Source organism: Notamacropus eugenii, chromosome 1 (genome assembly GCF_028372415.1).
Source record: "Notamacropus eugenii isolate mMacEug1 chromosome 1, mMacEug1.pri_v2, whole genome shotgun sequence".
NCBI lineage: Eukaryota > Metazoa > Chordata > Mammalia > Diprotodontia > Macropodidae > Notamacropus > Notamacropus eugenii.
Genome location: NC_092872.1, coordinates 308,265,435 through 308,285,667, shown reverse-complemented (window position 1 = coordinate 308,285,667; position 20,233 = coordinate 308,265,435). Strand labels below are relative to the sequence as shown.

General features: G+C 37.1%; 1 protein-coding gene across 3 annotated transcripts in view; it reads left to right on the top strand.

Moving 5' to 3' along the window:
- The first annotated feature begins 4,172 nt into the window (after nt 1-4,172).
- The window catches only part of ESR2 (estrogen receptor 2), a 104,123-nt gene continuing 88,062 nt past the window's right edge, over nt 4,173-20,233 (top strand). For 2 of the 3 annotated variants that reach the window (XM_072629437.1, XM_072629439.1), the window contains exons 1-2: nt 4,173-4,690; nt 4,824-5,221. The gene's annotated coding sequence lies outside the window, so the exon portion shown is untranslated. The remainder of the gene's footprint in view (nt 4,691-4,823; nt 5,222-20,233) is intronic. The other variant, XM_072629438.1, reaches the window with a different exon arrangement.

Here is a 20,233-nt window from a genome sequence, read left to right as displayed (position 1 = left end):
AAAATGCTCTAAATCACTATTGATTAGAGAGATGCAAATCAAAACAACTCTGAGGTACCACATCACACCTATAAGATTGGCAAACATGACAGAACAAGAAAATGATAAATGCTGGAGAGGATGTGGGAGAGTTGGAACACTAATTCATTGTTGGTGGAGCTGCGAGCGCATCCAACCATTCTGGAGAGCAATTTGGAACTATGCCCAAAGGGCTACAAAAATGTGCATACCCTTTGACCCAGCAATATCGCTACTAGGACTGTATCCCCAAGAGATCATAAAAATGGGAGAGGGTCCCACATGTACAAAAATATTTATAGCAGCACTCTTCGTAGTTGCCAAAAACTGGAAGTCAAGGGGATGTCCATCAATTGGGGAATGGCTGAATAAATTATGGTATATGAATGTAATGGAGTACTATTGTGCCATAAGAAATGATGAACAAGAAGACTTCAGAGAGGCCTGGAAGGACTTATATGACCTGATGCTGAGTGGAAGGAGCAGAACCAGGAGAACTTTGTGCACAGCAACAACCACAGTGTGCGAGAGTTTTTTCTGGTAGACTTGGAATTTCGTAATAAGGCAAGAACTTCTTAAAAAAAAAAAAAATCCCAATGGTGGTTCTCTAAGGCAAAATGCCTTCCACACTCAGAGAAAGAAATATGGAAGTCATTCGCAGAATGTAGAAGATCATGTTTGTGTATGTGTATGTTTTTGTGTATCGTTTTGATTTGTTATATGATTTCTTCCATTTATTTTAGTCCGACTACATAGCATGACTATAGTGAAAATGTACTCAATAGGAAAGTATATGTAGAACCTATACAGAATTGTATGCAGTCGTGGGGAGGGAGGGGGGTAGTGGGGAGTAGGTGTGGGGGGGATAAAATCTCAATTGTATGGCAATGATTGTTAAACATTAAAAAATAATAAAAAAAACGCAAAAAATAAAAAAAAATAAAATAAAAAAATACAAAAAATACAAAAAGAATATAAATAGGGTAAGTGTAGACTTTGTTTACCAAATCTTAAACTACTAGAACTAGAGGTTACCACTTGATGCTCTTAAAAATAAATTAGGTCAAACACCCAATTATGTTAAAGATACCTTTCTCTAAGTTACTCAATAGAGAAATCTAGGAGTTATTATTTCATGTCTCTCTATGTCTACTTCCACTCCCATCACCTTAATTCAGATCCTCATTATCTTTTATTTCTCCCTGCCTCAGGTTCTTGTCCCCTGTAATCTAGAATATCTATATCTATCTATCTATCTATCTATCTATCTATCTATCTATCTATCTATCTATCTATCTATCTATCTGTCTGTCTGTCTGTCTGTCTGTCTGTCTGTCTGTCTGTCTGTCTGTCTATCCATACATATATGTGTGTGTGTGTGTGTGTGTGTGTGTGTGTGTGTGTGTATATATACACACACACATATCTGAGCAAGAGTATGCTGGCAAATGTTTAACAACTGGCTCTCCAAAAACAAACAAATGAAAACAATGCACAGAATATACTTTTAAGATTAATTTGTATTACTAACATTTTCTTCATCAGTTTCCTAAGTCTAGACGAGCAACAAAACAACAAATCTAGCCCTGATTTGTAGCACTTACTGATTTCTAAGGTGTAAATGCTGAAAATTTTATACTCAATATGTTACCTACAACACACTGATCATGATACTCTCCTACCCCCCAGCAAAAAATTATATTTATAGGCTGCTTAAGTTTTGCAAAAGCTTTCTTCATAACAATGCTATAAGGTGGGTAGTATAAGAATTATTCCCATTTTAGAGATAAGGAAACTGAGACTGTGAAAGGATAAGTTTTTGTTCAGTTGTGTCCAATACTTCATGAACCTGTTTGGTGTTTTCTTGGCAAAGATAGTGGAGTGGTTTGTCATTTTCTTCTCCAGCTCATTTTACAGATAAGAAACTGAGACAAAGAGGGTTAAGTGACTTAACACTCCAGGGTCACACAGCTAAGTGTCTGGAGTCAGATATGAGCTCATAAAAATGAGTCTGTCTGATTCAAAGCCCAGAGCTCTATCTACTGAGTCATCTAGTAACCTCAAAGGGTAAGTGTCAGGAATTAAAACCAGGTCTTCTGACTCCAGGTCGATATTCTTTCTAATATGTCATATAACCTTTCAAAATAAAGTAACAAAAAAAAATCAATAGCTAACTATTGTTACCTAACAAGCCTAAGTCTCCTAACCTCATCACTGAAGGTCCTCTATCCTCTGGTCTAACCTATCTTTCCAGGTTTATATTACTCCCACATGTATACCTTTTGTTTCAGCCAAAACAGACCCCTCATTGTCCAAAGAAGTTCTGTGTTTTGCTGCCCCAGTGAACGTTTCTCATGGCATCCCTTTTTCAAATGCTATCACATTCTTCAAGTTCCATCTCAAAAGGCCACACCTTCTATGAAGTCCTCCCTGTCACCTCTATAACCTCTAACTTTCCAGTCCCTCCTTTACCTTCTCATAATACTTTGTGCCTTGTTCATATATTCACTGAATTCTATTCACTGAATTCTATTCTATTCTATTCTAATTTATCTTCATTACTAGCCTGTAAGCACTTTGAGAACAGTAACCCTACCCTGAACATAGTTGGAACTCAGAAATGAATCAAAGGCAAGGAAGGATTTCTCTGTGCTAACTAGGAAATTAAAACTAATTGAAAAATGTACATCAAGAGATGGATGATTTTTTCTAAAATTATATGTTTAAGATAAGAACTTAGAGATTCATAAATAATAGTTCTATATTACACTATTAAGGGAAATTAGGTTGCTTTAGGTTAGATACTTAATGTCTTAGGATCAGATGCTACAAGGAACCTATGATTCCTTTCATTTTGCAATGGAGAAGTTGAGACCTGAAAAGGGATCTCTTTTAGATATCACAAAGTAGGGGAGCCTGTATGTAGGAAGCAGATGATAGCAGTTTCAAACTGCATCAATTAGTAGAATTTTTTCTGGGCAAGTCAGGTTGATTTTATTCTGAGCAGCAAATAGACAGTGAAGTCAGGTATCCTGATTCCAGGCCCAGGACTGACTCCTTTCTTTCACATTGCTGTGGCTGGTATCACAGAGGACAACTTCTAAACAGCTGTTTGTCTCTTTGGAAGAGGCAGTATTGGATTATAAATAGATGGACCACAGGTCTGATGCCTTCTGACATTTATGCTTGGGAACATTTGTCCTTCCTTCACAAAAGTGCTTGGGATCGCACCCTTATCGCATCACCACTTATACCATGCATAGAAGTGTGCACAGATTTAGAGCTACAAAGGACCATCAAAATCATTTAGTTCAACCCTGTCATTTTTTATAGATAAGAAAATTGAGGCTCAAGGAGGTTAATTGACTTGTCCATGGTAACATAGAAGAACTGAGTTTAAATTCAGATTCTCTCTACAAATCCAAGGCTCTTTCCATAGTTCCTTGTCATTTGCTTTTGAATGAACACATACAACCATATTCTTTCAAACTATAGTGAAAAGAACACTTTTGTTGTTGTTCAGTCGTGCCTGACTCTTCATGGCCCCGCCTGTGTTTTTCTTGGCAAAGATATTAGAGTGGTTTGCCATTTCCTTCTCCAGCTCATTTTACAGATGAGGAAACTGAGGTAGATAGGGTTCAAGGACTTGCCCAGGGTCCCACAGCAAGTAAAGATCTGAAGTCAGATTTGAACTCAGGAAGATGAATCTGTCTGACTCCAGGCTCACCACTCCTAGCTGCCAGCTAGCTACTCCTGAAAGAACTTACCTCTGGAAGAGAAGTACCTGAATCTGATTCTTAGATCTGTTATCTGTATCAGCTTGGGCAAGTCACCTAACCTATCTGGGACTCAGTTTCTTTGTCTGTAAACACAAAGTTGTTGAACTGAGTAACCTCAAGGTCTCTTCTAGCAATATATGATTAATGGAGTGAAGTATTTTAGCCCTATCCCCTAAACAGACTTGGTTAGTTGGATCTGAGACACTCATTGCCACCTTTCTTCTCCACCCACACTCAATGAACAAATTCTGTTTTATGAGGGGTGGGAGAAGGAGGGATCTAAAATGCCACAAGGGGGCAGCAGCTTCCACACTGGAGGGTCCTGAGGCTGAGAAGAGAATTCCTTCATAAGCAATTGGGGCTGGGGCAGCTTCTGGCGTCTCAACTCCCAATAGAATCAGCTGTACTACTGCCTTATCCAGCTGCAGTCTGGAATGGCTGGTCTGATCTTTGAGACTCCTGTAACTGATTAGTGGAGCAAGCACCATGCTCCCCTGCTCCTTTCTTAACCTGTGCTTCAGGTGCCTGAGAGCTGGACTCAGCTTCAACCCCTTCAAGTGTATGTTGTATCTTCAGAAGCACGGACCATCCCGCCTGTTTTTTATTGCAGGGAACTATGGTTTCTTGGGAAATGCTTATAACACCAGGAGCCAGAAACCTGCATTGATTCCTGGCACAGATGTGGTTCACAAATCTCAGTTGCTCCCCAGCTACCTCCAATAGTCTTGGAAGGATCCGAATAAGACTACTGGTCTTAGGGTCCCCCTAAGACTATTGGAAGTGGCTAGGGGAGCAGCTGAGCTGTCCTAGGGTCCCCCAAAGGATGATGCCGGCTCTTTAGAGTCCTGCCCAAGCTGGAGGAAAAAAGAAGCAAAGTGTTTCTGGAGAGAAAGGTGGGCTTACTCATTTGGGGGCGTCAGCTTCAATTCCCCATTGCGATTATTTGCAAAGGGAAAGAGGAAAGGGTGAGGGGAGAGGGGACATGAACAACAGCTGGTGAATTATTTGTGATTTCGTTTTTCTTAGGCTTTTTTGACTTTTTTTTAACCACTTGATGCTCGAGAAAACGAAAGCTGCCTTTCCTGAAAACGCGTTGCTTTGAAACTTGTGTCAGGAAGGAGGAGGAAGAAACTCTACCTTCCTCCCTTGGAAAACAGACAGCAAGAGGGTCCGCTGTAGGTGTAATAGACTCGTACTGATGACTTGGTATCTTCTTGCCCAGTAAAAACGGTCACTGACTAGCTTGTGCTTGTGGGGATTGGATGCGTCCTACAGTCTTAGTAGCTGCGAGGGATCCCTCCTGAAGCTAAAAGCCAGCTTTGGGGAGACTGGGATTCCTAGAGCATTGAGAATTCTTGCAAGATAACCATGTGCATGCTTAGTCTGGCCAGATTGTTCTGAAGAAACGGATTGTTTCCCTGCAGGTAGGTACAACAGTTGATTCAGAATCTAATTGCTTGGATTAATTTTTTGAAATTCAGGAGTGCAGAGGCACTAGCATCTAGAGAGCAGCAAACAAACAAAAAAATTTAGGAAACTAATAACTGCTGCGTTTATGGCAGAGGAAAGTTAATCTCTTCTACTGGTATGTGCCATCTGTGAAATAGAAACACTTTTGTGTTGATTTGTACACAAGAATTTTTAAAATTTCCTTCTGGTTTTTCCTTCTAAAGTATCTTCTTCAGGGATTCTCCACTTGATTTAAATTTGAAAAAAAAAAAAGAATGCAACACAATATTTTTCTCTGGGGATGGGGAGATTTGTGGTGGGGTGACTGGTCAGATGGTAGTTGTTCTAGCTGAATTAAATCAATTAGTGATATTTCCTGTTCAAGGGTAGATGGACTTTAGTCTGAGAGGTTTGGGCAAGATGTGGCTGTTTTATTGGTTGAGAAGGAAGACAAGCTTTAAAGAAATAGGGATTTATCAGTGGTCTATTTCTTACTGGCAAACTGAAATTGATAGAATGAGAATGTCATTCAGGTGAAAATATTTTATTTTTTGGGAAATGAAAGTGAGGTTTGTAATGGTTTCTTTTTTGACAGGAGGAAATCATAGTTCAGGACAGTCAAATGGTGTACTTTTTTAAAATGAAACTTTATTTACCTTGCTACTGAATAATATCACCCCTTGAGTTTATGTCCGTCTATAACTATCTATTCATGTAGATACATAGATATGTGTATCTCAGGGTCTTATTTAGCAACCTGAAAAGATTTCTTTTGGAGAAATTAATTATCTTGCTAACTATCTTTAAATGTCTGTTTTTGCCCTGTACACATGAGATGAGAATAGGAGTAGTGAAGGGAATGCTTGATTTGATCGTAAAGGTTAACTACATATTCATTGAACTCATATACTTTGATTAGGGATAGTCTTTTTTCTTATCAGCACTTACCACACTTAAGCACTTAAAAATATTCTATCTTATAAGTGTACTTTGGTTATAAAGAAACTAATCTTTGTGGTCATTATCTTGCCTTTTTTCGGAGAAAAGTTTGTGTTGTTTTAGAATCTAGTTGCTGGAAGGAAGGGGGAAGTTATATATTTAGTGCATCAACAAGTGTTACGAATACAACAAGCCTTTGGATTTGGCTCTGAGGGGTACTTTTAGTTAGGAGAAATGTCTGCCCTTCAGAGCTTTATTTCACTTATCCTGGGCTCATATTTTGTGCTGCTTCTGTCCATAAGAGAAAACGCTTCATTTTTGTTGAATGTGACATTTTAGGCTTTAGTATTATGAATTTTGAGAAAATGTTTTAGCCATTAATGTTTAAAGTTATGGACTTTGGGAAAATGTTTAAGCTATTAATAACATTATAGGGAAATGACACCTAGCATTAGTTGAAAATTCCCATTAGGACATTAATTTTTAATTACTCATTAAATTAAGTTGCTTTTGTTTAAATCATTAGCTTCCCTGAGTTAAAATATTATGCCTTTTGTTGTTCCCTGAGTTCTATAATCCCACTGCAATCCTGGCATTTTAACCTTAATTTCATACCATTTGATATAAAGAAGGCTGCCTGAAGCTGTATTTAGTTGCATGGTAGAGAGCAGACAGTGGTTGAAAAATGGCAACTTTTAGTGGAGAACCACAAGGTTAAAATAAATGATGTATATGTTTTGAAATGACTTAAGTATAAAATACATATATATAATTTTATTCCTATTAATCACACTTTTTATTCCTTTTAGCCTAATTTCATTCACTGTGTTAATGCTTGGACTTCCGAGTGGTACTTTCAGAACTAGAGGCCATTGTAAGAAACACAGATTTGGGGGATTTTATGTACAGTTTAAAACAATGCATTATGTTTTTATTTTAACTGATTTGTTTGTTTCTAGTATTTCTGCAAATCCAAGTTATTTTCATGTACAGTGAATGATAGGAGAAGTTTTTGTCTAAAATACCAGTGCTGCTTTATTTTTCACCACACAAAGAAAATGTGAGAATGTGAATATGTGAAACCCTGGGGCAAGCCCAGAGGCTCAGGTGGGTCCAGTTGGTAAGGTTCTGCCTACTTCTGCAACCAGAAAGACTCTGGGGCCAGTGATAGGGCCCAGGCAGGAGCTGAGCTCCTAATCTTTTACTCCCTTTCCAGGGGCAAGGCAAGTAAGGGTGAAGGGGACAAAAGAGATTAAAGCAGGAATTCTTAGTCTTTTTTGTGCCATGATTCCCTTTGGTTGACTGGGGAAGTCTATGGACTCCTTCACAAGACAGTGTTTTTAAATGCATAGCTAAACATACGTTTACAAAGTAAATTGACTATATTAATATACAGCTATTAAAAGTTCACAGTTAAGAACCCTTGATATAGTTTCTCAGCTGCCTGCCCCCGAAAAAAGAAATCAGAGCAATTTTAGACAGCCAAACACACACTCAGTTAAAAATTCACTCATATACCTACCCCAGATCACACACACACACACACACACACACACACACACACACACACACACACAGAAGTATTCAAGCATCTGATGACTTCCCAGGAACAAATACAGAGTGTGGAGAGAGAAGGCCTGCAGGTCATTCAAATATTTTCAAATATACATTAGAATGTGTATGTATATGCATACATATATATAATGTGTATATACATGTATATGCACTACTCATATATGTGTGTTTTCTTCATATGTGTGTGTGCATATTATATACATGTATATAAAATTCACATTTCCTTTGCGAGGTAAAAAATAAGGTAGCATTGATGTTTTAGATAAATGCTAACCCTTTCATCCCCCCTAATTCATTGCATATGAAAATAACTTGGATTATTCAACACCTTTTTAAGAATTCTATAAACTAGTCAATGGGCATTACTAGCTGATATCTTGGCTGTTAGCTGAAGTTTAAGGGTTTGTCTTTGAAACTGGAAGTATAATTGCATTTAACGTACAGAAAAAAGTTCACATAGAAAGATTACTTGCATATTTTCTTACCATTGCAACTAGATGAAACCATGCTGGTAAACATGGTATTTGGGTCCTGAAGTCAAGGATGGGGTTAGAAGAGAATTTTAAAGAGTTCCTTTAGTCATCCACTTAGACTCTGTGTTTTGCAATAACAAGTAGAAGGGGTGCTTCAGGAGAGAAAGAAATGAGCCTCTTTCATGCCCATTGATTCATTTGCATAATTTCTTGAGGAAAGGAATTGAATTGAGGCATAGACACAGAGGGAGGAAAGAAGATCCTTCTATAAAGGGCTAGAGAAAGCTCATTTTTTTTATTTGTCTGAGGTAGGGAATACAGAATGTTAGATCTGGAAAGGGTAAATTATTAGCTCTGGACCTTAGGATCCTCCATATTTTTGCCACCAAGGCGGTACTTCTCCTTGCCCACTTGCAGATAAAAATTTGATACACTTCTCAATAGCATGCATTTCTTAAGGTCCTATTATATACCAAGTCCTGTATTAAAGTCTGGGGATGAAAAGAAAGGCAAAAAAGATGGTCTCTGCCCTCAAAGAGCTCATATTCTAATGGAAGAGACAACATACAAGTAACTAAGCCTGATTCAGAGCTAATGAGAAATAATCTGGGAGGGAAGACAACTATTAGTCGTTGAGCGTGAGAAGTACTGGTTGAGATTGGGAAGGGGAGCTAGAAAAGACTTCTTAAAACTGCTAGGAAACTTGGACAGCAGTATGGAAGAAATTTGGCTTAGAAGAACACTTCACACTTCATGACAACTGGATAAGTGACCTAAATATAAATGGTCACCTTACCAACAAATTAGAGAAATTTGGAAAATGTCATGTATAAGATCTATTGTTAAAAGAAAAATCCATGACAAAAATTCAAAAAATGAACAATTTGGGTTATTTAGTTGTTTGGTGGTATCTGACTCTTCATGACTTCATATAAGGCTTTTTTGGGGCAAAGATATTGGACTGATTTGCTGTTTCCTTCTCCAGCTTATGTTATAGATGCGGAAACTGAGGCAAAGAGGATTAAGTGACTTGCACTCACACAGCTAGCAAGTGTCTGAAACCAGATTTGAACTTGGGTGTTCCTGACTCCAGACCCAATTCTCTATCCACTATTATGTATAGTTAATAGATAGATATTAACTATCTATCTAGTTTATAGATAGTTAAGTATGTATTAACCAAAATAGAATGCTGGGGAGAGAGTGAAGTCACCTAGCCACCCAATTTGGAATATATAAAATTAAGAAGTTTTTGCACAGACAAATCCAATAAAGTTAAGATTAAGAATGGAATAATTATCTGGGGGAAAAACTCTTTGCAAGTTTCTCTGTTAAAGGCCTCATTTCTAAGATGTAAGTTACTAATTCAAATTTATGAGGATGAGTCCTTTTTCAACTGACAAATGGTCTAAGAATATGAACAGGCAGTTCTCAAATGAAGAAATCCAGGCTAGCTAGCTAGATAGCTATCTGAAAAAAATGCATTATATTATTGCTAATTAGGAAAAAGCAAATTAAAGCAATTCTGCGATTTTCCCATACATTACAATGGCAAAGATGCCAAAAAAAGAAGATGATAAATGTTGGTGGGGCTGTGGCAAAAGATGTACACTGTATATTGTACTTTTAGTGGACTTGTGAATGGTTATATCGATTCTGGAAAACAATTTATAATTATAAACAAAATACTAAAGATGCTCTTTGTCTCAGATATACAATTGCTAGGTCTGTACCCCAAAGTGATCAAAGAAAAAGATCTAATAGGTACAAAAATATTTGGGGGGATGGTTTTTGGTGGCAAAAAATGGAAACTAAAGGGTTGTCTCTTAATTGAGAAATGGCTGGATAAGTTAGGGCATACGAATGTAATTGAATTCAATTATTGCTCTGTAAGAAATGAGAAAATAGGTGATTTCAAAGAGACAGGAATGTAATGTTAATGGAATAGGAAGGTCTCCCCCGTCCGTTAATAGGCTTGTGTGATCTGCTTTGAACTCTAGCCCAGCTCACAACTGTGACACATCCTGAGTCACATGGAGGAGCTCTGTGGGAGGAGCTTGCTAATGGAAAAAGTGTGGGTGGAGCTTGTCTAACAATGTTAACTAAAATAGAATGTTGGGGAGAGAGTCAAGCCTTTGCCTAGGGGAACTTGTTTGTGGGGAGACCTAACAGAAAGAATGCTTAAGATGTCAGCTTTGTCTGGATTGGTGATGAGTACCCTGCTAAATCTTACCTCCTGGTATCCTAATAGTGACGTTCTAAATAAATATTTTGGTTTTGCCTTTGCTGCTATGGGTATCGCATTGGCATTACATCGATGCAATTTATTTTCACTGATGCAGAGTGAAATGAGCAGAACCAGAAGCACATTATATATGTGCTACAACATCTGTACCATATAAACGAGCAAATCTGAGGGTTTTTTAATAGACTGATGAAGAATGAAATTGTGTAAAACCTGGAGAATAATTAAGACAATAGCAACAATGTAAAGACTAACAACTTTGAAATATATAAGAACTATATGACTGTTCATGACTAGGCAGAGGTACTGGATTGGTTTACCATTTCTTCCTCTGTCTTATTTTTACAGATGAGGAAACTGAGGCAATGGGGTTAAGTGACTTACTCAGGTTTTCTATATATATATGATAGGAACACCAAATGATAAAAATAATATTTATGATAATCCTACATAACGAAAGCTATAGTTCATTCCTTAGATTAAGAAAAACTAAAAATAATATGCCTTACTAAAATGAGGAGACTCATCACCTTTAATATGTATGCAGTTTGTATACTATCACACCAGTAATGTACCTGATGTGTATATCTCTGGTTCACCTAATTGAGTCTCCCACTTATTAGTTTTCCTATAAGATTTGCATATATCTGATACTACAATTACTTGACTACATATTATACAAAGTTCCCTCCACCTCTTTCTCTCTCTCTCTCTCTCTCTCTCTCTCTCTCTCTCTCTCTCTCTCGTTTTTAAGTAAGAAATTGATGTTTTTTCCAAAAAAACTTTTCTATTGATAAATCATATGATTTCTATTGTTTGTATAGTTACTATGGTCAATTCTTTCTATAGTTGCATTTCTGGCATAACATTATATTTCTTAATCTTTGTCCGATTTATAATGAAATTTAGGGTTTTTTCTGAAGATACTATGTGGGAACTGGTTGATTTTCCTCAGGTCAGGCTGCTTTCTTTGTATCTGATTATTCAATTGGCAATGGTTTCCACTATGACAACTATTTGGGAGAAAAGAAATTTATAGATAATATTTTTGGGGTTTGAAGGAAGTTAGAGGTCATTTAGTCCAAATGTAGAGATAAGGAAATTGAGCCCCCAAGGTCACACAGGTATTAAGAAAGATAAGTAGAATTTGAACACAGAACCTTTCTCCAAATCCTCTTTCAAATCCATTTAATAGGTAACTATTTTTATGGATTAAAGAAATTGATTCAATAAAAGTGTCTAGTGGTTTCCCTCTTTTCCCTTGCCTTACTCTTCTAGTATACTTTTCTTAGCATAAATTATTTGGATTTGACAGGTAAATAACAAAAATTTTCTTATAAAATTTGGATGAGTGATTCCATGGATGTGGAACATGGGTGTCTAGCATGTGGGCTTCATACCACCATGGGACACTCCTAAGCGCAACCCTATACCAGATTAAAATGTAATTGGGAAATATTTAACAATACAAATAAAAATGTAATGGTTTTCTAAATCAATATGTGTCACATAAGCACCCCTACGTATAGTTTAGTGACCTCTGTTTCTATTTGAGTTTGACACAACTGCTGTTGAGAATTTCAGCTGAGGAAACATCCTTTCCACCAGTTCAAATTGAAAACTTATAGTATGATAAAGCTGCATGGAAACATACATTATAATGGTGAAAACTCAAAGTGAAAATATGATGACATTTTAAAGGGAAAATTGTCTGAGGACAAATATTGGTAGGTAAAAATATTTTTATATAATCCATAATATTGTAAATATTGTAATGTATATATAGTATGTAATAATATATACATATTAATGTATATTCATATATTGTATATATAATATGTATATATACATGTGGACTTTCTATATATTTCAAGATATAGTATTTTTTTTTGCAAGGCAGTCAGGATTATGCGACTTGACCAGTCACACAGGTAGTGAGTGTCAAGTGTCTGAGGCAAGGTTTGAACTGAGATCTCCCGACTCCAGGACTGGTGCTCTATACATTGCATTACCTTGCTGCCCCCAAACAGTAATTTTAAAAATACTACTTTTGAGTAAAGGAGAAAAATCTAGTTGAAGCTAACTAAACTAAACTAACTAGAAAATTTCCCACAGACCCAAGAATAAGTCATGACTTTTGTTCCCTGAGCCCTTTGTGCCTTATCCCAATATCTATTTACTTACTGCCTTCTGACTTAGAGAACCACTATGCCTAACGTAGAAGAAAAATTCTGTCCTCTACAATTTTGGCAGAAGTGTGTCAGAGATAAATTTCTTAATTAAATAATTCTGATTTTGGACATCAAGATTCTAGACATCTTTGCTGAGACAGAGAAAAAAAATTCAAAGGGACAAAAATTTATCATTCCTTTGAAACTGTCTCTTCCCAAGTCTTTTTCAAGTTATAATTTATAGGAATTGAGAACAAAGACAAATTCCATAACTGAGATTAAATAGGACAAAAGAGTAGGTGACACTTTTCATTCTTCAAGCAGAACTTTAATTTAACTTAACTTCTGCATCCTACAGAATCATTGCTTTAATTCAGTCAAGGCATGGAGAAATGGAAGCACTGCTCTTAAATGGATTGATAAAGGACTTCCCACTCTGATCTTTACCTTAATTCTATCTTCTGGAGGACAGAGTTCCTACCTGGATTTTGACTTAGATTCCTATTAAGATGAGGTTAGACCTTAGAAAAGAATGTTAAAATATTAATGTTCAGATTAGGATTTTCATTAATTACTGACAAGTTTTGTTTTATGACCAAGGACTGCATACTAAGTATTGTCCATGCATTATTTCTAAGTATGTAAATATTTTCCTAATATTATTTTGTAGTGCATAAACTGAAAAGGGAAGTTTGTGAGCGGGGAGATCAAGGGGGATGGGGAGAAGGAAGGGATGAATATGCTAAAGTAAATTTAGTTCAGTTGCTCCAGTTGAATTGGATTCTGTGACACCTTTTGGATCACAGTGACGGAGATATTGAAGTAGTTTGCCATTTCCTTCTCCAATTCATTTTACCAATGAGGAAACTGAAGCAAACGGTTAAATAATTTGTTCAGAGTCATACAGCTAGTGTCTGAGATCAGATTTGAACTTGGATCTTCCTGGCTCCTGGTCCAGCACTCAAAGTATAAGTATACAGCTGGAAAAATGACAGAGAAAAAATACATATCTCTCTGGAGATAGCTGTGTATTTTACCTTTTGGTAAAATACAGTAATTTCTGTATTGTCTTTCTGTTCTGGTCCTAAGACTTTCCTTTCTCACCAGAACACCAGCCAGGACTTTAGAACATCTTGTTTTGTCTCATATGTACAGAGAGCTTTCCCACTGAATGCCCCCATCACGCCCCATAGAAGGCAAACACAGGTGTGTGTATCGGGAGTGGGATGGAACCGTCTTCAGAAAGAAGGAAAGGGTTGTTAGCAAAAAAGAATAAGGGCCAAAGAATTTAGGCCATACTGATTTAATAGAAGAAAGTTACATGTGCAAAGAGATAATTAATCCTCAAAATGAGGATGTCCGGGTGCGTGCCCTGTTGCTGGCCACAAGAGGTATCCTGCCTTCCAGAGCCAACTGTTTTAAGTTTTTAGTGGGTTAGCACAGCTCCTGCCACATAGTAAGTACTCAATAAATACTTTGTTGTCTTATTAAACAAATCTGAAAAACCCTATCCAGCAATCTGTGAATGATGCTGGGGGCTATGTTTGCATTCTAGTATTCTTTGAGTTTGTGTGAAAATCCTCAGACAAGCTGGTATACATGGAAAAAAATCAGGAATAGTTAATGATTTCTTCTCTTTTTTTTCCCTATTGGACTCAGTGTTTGATTTTTATTAGTATGGGAAGTTTCCTCTGCACACATAACTTTCTCTACCAAGGCAGATTAATGTCTACTATGCAGTCTATACTTGCAAAGAGTTGCTTGAGGCCCTGTGAACTTAAATTATTTGTTTCCTGTCTTCAAGGCCAACTCTTTCTCTGCTACATAAGACTTCCCCTATTCCATATCTAGATATAATGAATGTGCTGTAGCTTACTCAGCCAGAGTTAAGCTAGCCACATCACCCTCTCAAAATTCGAGGGATTTGAGAATACCTCTTCTCTAAGGCTATTGGCTGGAGCTCCCTTTGTTTGTGTTCCCTCCCTCCTCCTCTATTATTAAGTGCCAATGACCAGTGCCCCAATTCCATTTAACCACTAAATGTCAATTAGATTGTACACAAGTATATTTATTTTGAAGATAAAGAAATAAAAATAAATACACATATTTTCCCCCAACCCTTAGAGAATCGCACTTTTCCCTTGATTTCTGGAAAATATATTCAGACTTAGTCGAGTTCCAACACAAAATTGGTCCCATCAAGTTCATGTCCAAATGTGGCACGATTGCTAAATGAATCCTTGTTGCAAGTATCACAGAGCAGACTTCTGAAGTTCACTCTTTACTTCTTGGTCGCAATGCTGGCTGCAATAGCTAGACTCTGGGGGGATTTGGGCACACTGAAATACCTAGGGGCTTGCTGTCCTGACTTCTCAAAGTTGACAAGCTCAGAATCTCCAATCCCTTCATCTTAAATGGAAATGAACAAGTGTCCATTTGTCACAGTGTGTATCAGTCTCAAAGGGAAGAAACCTAGGACCTCTCCTGTCATAATATTGTCTCTCATAGACTGTCAAATCAAGAGAAAGCAGGCAAGGAATTATGGCTGAGGTTTTTCTAGCTAGCGTCAGTACTTCCCAGTTCTGGTCATTGAGAAGGCTGCTCCTATTCTCATGGGTAACAACTGGTAACAAGTAACTGTCTATATATGTTTTGTGCTCAAGTCTTTCCAGGGTACTTCCATTATACATCATCATGGCTATCCCAGAAGTAGGTTCCTAAGGATCTTTCACATGATGAGTAGCATTAGAAATGCTCTGTACATGTATGTGCCAGTACCTCATGATAAGTACAAAACTAAAAGCTAATGGAAGATAACCCTCTTTGTATGTAGTGGCAGGTACCTGCAAACTGTTGCTTGTTTCTCTTCAGTTATTTGAAAGAAAGATACCTAAAAGCCCAGATACAACAGAATCCAAAAATTGGAAGGGACTGGAGGTCACCCCGTTCAATCCCAAAATTCAACCCAAAACATGAATCCACAGCATCCTTAACAAACTGAACTTTTGCTTGAGGATTTCCAGTGATAGGAAATCCTCAGTATATAAAAGGTAAAATGGACACTCTGATGGCATAAATTGAAAAGTTTAACACAAACAAAATCAATATAGTTCGAATTAGGAAGTAATTAGGCACTTTTCTAAAAGTAAAATGCAAGCATCAACAACAGAATGTCCAAATCACTAATAAAGAAACACAAATCAAAACAACCCTATTATTTCACCTCATACCCATCAGACTGACAAAAACAAAAAAAAAAGGTGTTTGAAGAGGTACGCACAAACAGAATACGAATGTACCCTTGGTGGAGCTGTGATTGGGTCCAACTGTTCTAGAAAACAATTTGGAGTTATACTAAAAAGTCACTAAACTATCAATTTGGCCCAGTAATACCCTTCTAAACATAAACCCTATAGATGTTAAAAATAGAAGGAAAGGTCTCATATGTATATAAAACATATAGCATCACTTTTTGTAGTAGCAAAGAACTGGAAGACAAAAAAGCAGATACTATCAGTTCGAAAATGGCTGAACAAATTGTGGTATATGAATATAATGGAATATTGCACTATAGAAAAGATGAATACGAAGAATTCATAGAAATTTTGTGGGACTTGTGTGAACTGATTCAAAGTAAAAAAAAAAAAAGAATAAATTACATAATGATCACAGTAAGTAAAAGAAAACAACATTGAAAGATTTAAGAACTCTGATTATTTCATTGGCCAATCAATTGGCCATTACACAAAACTAATGGTGAAGCATGTCTCCAGTCTACTTATAGAAAGGTGGTAGGCTACAGGTGTTGAATGAGGTACACATTTTCAGTCGTGACCAATGTGTTGATTTGTTTTGCTTGAATTTATTTTTTTATAAAGGGATATCTTATGGAGTGGGGGATGAAAAGCTTCTTACATTTTTTATAACTAGAGATTTTTTCCTTATAATGTATCAAAATGTGCCTTCTTATACCTTCCCTCACTGATTCTGATTCTGTTCCCTCTATATACGTATACAAAAAGCAGAAGATGCCTGACCTTTTTTTTGTTTTTTTTACAACTCAGCCCTATGGATTTTTGACGACAGGAGCTCTCTCTAGCCTAAATCTTGTCTTCTTCAGGCTAAACAACTGCTTCCAAAAATGATCCTTATGATTTCTACTCCCCTCACAGTGCTGGTGGTTCTCCTTTCTATACATTCTAGCTTTTCAAAAACCTAAAATATAGCACCCAGAATTGGATACAGTGTTCTAGATCCCACTGTCAATTCTGACACTGTACTTCTTTCTATAGCTTTAGATAACGCCTCTTTCTCTACTGCATCATATTGCTCTTACTGAAGTTGCTGTCCACTAAAACCTACAAACCTTTTTTTTAACAGGAAATGTTCTCTAAGTACATTTCATTCATCTCATGTGTGTGTTGCTGATTTTTTTTAAATCCCTGGTGCAGAGCTTTATATTTATACCTATTAACTTTCCTGTTTTTAGCTTCTGTCCATCATTCCAGTTTGTTGAGAATTTTTCAGCTTCCTTTTCTGGTGCCTAACACTTTAAAATTTAACGAAGTCCACATGTAAGAATTAAAAACCCCTCCTTCATTCTTCAGAAGCACAGGTAGGATGAGGTTAAGCTGGTAGTATATAGCTCTTTAATTCTCAGTAAGAATACTTCTCAGTCTGGACTCATGCTGTTTCTTCCAATTTCAGAAGTTTCACAGGCAAAAATTCTCCCTTGGCATCTTATTCTGCTATCTTAGGATGCTCACTATCAAGAAGTTCTTGGTGTCTTGCCTACATTTATCTTCTTGCACTCTTGTATTTTGTCCTTGCAAAAGGAAGCAAAGGGCCATTTGTGATTACGTTGGCTGGAAATTTATTCACTTGTTGGTAACATCATGTCATCTGTTATCTGTTGGATACCATATGTTGTAGAGTACACCCCAAACACTTCAAACCACTTACCAGCAAAGCATGTCATCTTGTGATACTTTGGGGAGTCATGGTTCTGAACAGTCAGTCAAAAGGCATTTACTCACTGCTTACTGTGCACCAGGCACCATCCTAAATGTTTGGAATAGAAATACAAGTAGGAGGAAAGACAGTCTCTGCTCTCAAGGAACTTATATGTAAGTGGAGAAAGACAACATATAGAAGATGTATGGGGAATCAAAGATCCAAAGCATGGGAGCATGGTAGAGATAGTCTAGAGTGCAGCCTAGAGAGTAATGAGACGTTGCTGAGTCAGATGCCATCCTTAAATGGAAGTTCTGGGGATAAACCACTCCGAGGGAAAGGGTGGTACTTGCAGGAGTGGATAGTACTTCTGTGTGTGAATTCCAGGGCCCAAGTGAGTCTTCAGAAGAGCTAAGATGTGATAGGAGAAGTCTGTAGTGCAATCTGGAAAGAAATAAGCATCAAGTTTATGCCTATTTGGCAGTGCTAGATAGGAGAATACACATGCAGAGGGCAGCATGTTCCAGGGGAAAGTATGCTGGATTAGGTGTGAGAGAACCAGACCAAATCCAACAAAGGATTGAAGCAAATCCTATTTCAACCACTTACCATTTGTACGACTGGACAAGCTACTTCATCTCTTTGGGCCTCAGTTTCCTCATTTATAAAATGAAAGAGTTAGATTAGACGAGCTCTAGCTCTAAAAGAATGATTCTATGACCATCTACTCCAACCCCTTCATTTTATAGATTAGGCAGCTGAGTCCCAGAGAAGTCAAACAACTTCTCCAAGATTACACAGATGGCAAGAAACAGAATAGAATTCAAACCCAAGTCATCTGACTCTAAATCTGATACTAAGGTGTGTGAGTTTAAAAAACACTATTTTATCAACCAAGTAGGTGTAGCAGCTTTTGTTTATTAACTCTAATCATGGAACTCTCCATTTAGAACTCTATATCTGCCAGTTGGGTCATTTCTGTATGGCTGTGCTGAGAACGAAAGCTTCACCTCTAGGTGAAAATGAGTGATATGATTGATTCTGTCCCCCAGAGAGATGAATATAACATCTTAAATTTTGTGTTCACTCTTCAACTAGGTAATGAGATGTGTCATTTCAGGTTCATGAATTTACATGCTGCTTTTCACGGCTCTGTGTATTGTTACTTGTACTGAAGGACAGTCATGTGGAAAGGCCTCTGAAAAACTGAAAGTACTATGTAATATGTGAATTCTCATCTGCAGAAAACTTTCTATTTAAAAGAATTTCTTCTAGTACAAGGAAAGCCTTTAATAATTTAGATTCTTTGCTACTACATTATTCTGGTTTGGTTAAAAATCTTTATCACTGAGAGGATTTCGGGAAGATGGCAGAGTAGATCAGAAAATTCCAAGCTCTTAAGATTTTTTTTTCCCAGAAAAGAGATAAAATAGTACCTGAGGGGAAACGGAGGGAGGTAAAAATAAATAAGAGTAGGGGTAGAATAGTCATCCTCCTGGGACAATCAGAGAAGATCTTAAGAAAAATCTCAGGACAAGGTTTGGTCCCTCTTTACAAGAAGCAGCAAGCCCTGGGATTAGCTGGGTTGAGAGGCTGCCTCTGACCTGCCACAGGAACTTTGACCTCTGGGACAATGAGGAGAGTTGAGTTTCTGATCAAGAGAACCTCTACTGACAAGGAATGTTAGACCTAGCTGCACTACAGAGACATGGCCAGGATGAGAAAGAACCAGCACATGCCCACTGAGTGCATAAGCAGTGGGGCAGGGACACAGGTGATTGTGGGAACTTACAGGAGGCTGGAGATCTTAGTTTCAATTCCAGCCCAGAGAGGAGAATTGAAGGACGACCTGAGGCCAGAGACACTAACCCCAATACCCCAGAACTAGAGGTAATTACAAAAACTAAGCCACCAAAAATTAAAAAAAAAAAATACACAAGCAAAGGAGAAAGAATACAACTATAGAGAGTTGCTATGAGAATAGAGAAGACCAGGGTTCATCTTCAGAGGAGGATATTGAAGCAAAGAAACCCTCTTCTAGCCCAAAGAATAATGTCAAATGATCACCTGCCCCAAAAGAATTCATAGAAGAACTTTAAAAAGACTTTAAAAATCAAATGAGAGAGATTGAGGGGGAAAAAATAAGAACAATACAAGAAAAACAAGATTATGAAGAGAATATCAACCAATTAGAAAAGGAGATCCAGAATCTTAAGGAAGAAAATGACTCTTTGAAAATCGAAATTGGGCAAGAGGAAGCCAGAGAAGTTATGAGACCAAGAAACAACATAACCAAACATAAAGAATGGAAAAATAGAAGAGAATGTGAAACATCTCGTAAGAAAAACAACTGATCTGGAGAACAGATCAAGAAGAGTAAACACAGGAATAATCAGAACCTGAAAGCTATGATCAAAAAAAAGAATCTTGATACAATAATACAAGAAATAATTAAAGAAAATTGTGCTGAAGTATTAGAACAAGAAGGGAAAGTAGAAATAGAAAAAATCCACCGATCACCACCTGAAAGAGATCCTACAAGAAAAAGCCACAGGAATATTAATAGTCAAATTCCAAAACCCTCAGCTCAAAGATACAATATTATAAGAAACAAAAAAAAAGAAAGCAATT